This window comes from Harpegnathos saltator, unplaced genomic scaffold (assembly GCF_003227715.2).
Source record: "Harpegnathos saltator strain DR-91 unplaced genomic scaffold, Hsal_v8.6 scaffold97, whole genome shotgun sequence".
NCBI lineage: Eukaryota > Metazoa > Arthropoda > Insecta > Hymenoptera > Formicidae > Harpegnathos > Harpegnathos saltator.
Genome location: NW_020230725.1, coordinates 336,444 through 338,432, shown reverse-complemented (window position 1 = coordinate 338,432; position 1,989 = coordinate 336,444). Strand labels below are relative to the sequence as shown.

The 1,989-nt window shown below is 31.1% G+C and overlaps 1 long non-coding RNA gene across 2 annotated transcripts; it reads right to left on the bottom strand.

The window, feature by feature from the left end:
- Nucleotides 1–290: 290 nt before the first annotated feature.
- Nucleotides 291–1,565, bottom strand: LOC112590641 (uncharacterized). 2 transcript variants are annotated; one of them, XR_003114361.1, is made up of 3 exons: nt 1,489–1,565; nt 1,321–1,351; nt 291–479 (listed from the first exon to the last, which is right to left on the bottom strand). It is a non-coding gene; the product is annotated as an uncharacterized LOC112590641 (long non-coding RNA). The 2 variants fall into 2 exon arrangements; XR_003114362.1 differs by lacking the exon at nt 291–479 and having other exon boundaries at nt 1,318–1,351.
- Between the last annotated feature and the right edge of the window lie 424 nt (nt 1,566–1,989).

The following is a 1,989-nucleotide window of genomic DNA, read 5'->3' as shown; positions in this document are numbered from 1 at the left end:
TTCTTAATTTAAGTATTTTCATTTAGTTGTTATACTGCACTACACTAATACAATAAGTGTAACGAACAGATTTTACCTTGCAATGACAAGTTTCTTAACCTATCATATTCTATCTTAAATAATATTTTTCTCGCTTTGTAGAGCCGAGCAATGATTTTTAACTCAGATTCGGCTTCTACACGTGAAAATACATAAAATATGTGACTTTTAGCAAAATCGGAGGCGGCGTGCCTCTTCTAAATAATTATCAATTACACTATTAATTAAAAACTAAGATTTACAGTTCTGTATGTATATTCTGATTGTATATTTTATTTACATATAATTACTTTACACAATTGTAAGTTGCTGAAGACATTTTTCTTTTTCGCTCCATACCAGCTGTATTCCATGGCTAATTCATTGCTGAAGATTTGTCTCATTAATCTTATACACGATGTTTTTAAATCCTCGCATACAACTCGAGCCAATTGTTTAATCTAAAATGTAAGTACAGAGTTAATATTAGTTCAATATTTCGTCTAATGACATTTATTAATTTATATATATTATGACTCTATGGATCCTCTCTGAGACTATCTTTATTTAATTATGTCAAAAATGAGAAATTGCATGACAAAAATTATTACAGCATATGTTAAAATAAAAAGATATGTCTATTAAACAACAGTTTCTCTTCCAATCGAGTCAAAAAAATATGTAAAATGTTCCGAATATTTTCCTGTTATTATGATAATGAATAGTTATCCCTGACAGCACAAGAACTTCTGGGAATGTCCCAAGAACATTCTGAGGATATTGCTATATCCTCAGAATGTATGCAGGACGTTCCCTGGATATCTGTGCTGTTAGGAATAATACGTTTTAAAGATTTAAGAGTTTTTTTTAAACAAGAAATATGGTCTAACACACAAAAGAGTCTTATTAGAGACTCAGGATTCAAAGATATTAAATATTTTGGGAGATTTTACAACAGAGAAGAGAAGTAACTATGATTTAGGAATTTCAACGAAGAAAGATATTTTGTTACTTTCACCAACAGGTTAAGAGCTAACCATCATAATTTTAATGAGTCTCTTCACAGAAAGGGGTATATATAGATAGCACTAAGTGTGACTGTAGATATGAAAAAGAGAATATTGACTATATGATATAGTGGTGCAGTAAATATAATGAAGAAAGAGTTAAGTACGACGAAGAATTAAGGAAAAAAAGAATAAGGGGTAAACGCAGCATTATTATATGGATTAAGGAGGAAAATTGAGACGCAGTCTGAATAACTTATAACTATCAAGAAAATAGGAAAAATAGTGTAAAAACCTGAAGTTAATTATTCTTGTGCCACATAACCCTGAAAGACAAGTTGAAAAATTATAAAATTTTATACAACGAATTGGCCTATCTAACAAAATATCTATTGAGGTACAAATTTATTAATGCATAATAGTTAATGTTATTTTATAAATAAAATAATTATATAATTATTACCTTATATTAAGATCTTCGTATACGACGTGACTACGTGCGTTCAGATGGACACGGAAAGCGGAGAGTGGAGTAGAGAAGCATTAAAAGCCATCCAATCAGAATCGGGCCTCCGCCGAAGATCGGGCGGAGGCCCGATTCTGATTGGGTGACTCCAGACAGCGCAAGATCTCCTAAAAACATCCCAGGGACGTCCTGAAGATGAAGAAACATCCCGAGGTCATCTTCAGAACGTACTCTGACCGTTTCTTGGATACCTGTGTTGTTAAAGACCTTCTACAATATAAAGCAATTAGTCAAAAGCCGTAGACAAATTGATCACATTTGATTATTTTTTAAATAATCGACTGTGGTTGGTCAATTTACTTACGGCTTATGACTAATTGCTTATTGTAGAAGGGATATGTCCGATTAATGATTAAAATATTGTTGATAATATTAGAATATTTCTAGAATATTCGATAAATAAACTGAATATTATTGATGAATTATGTATATTCTAAA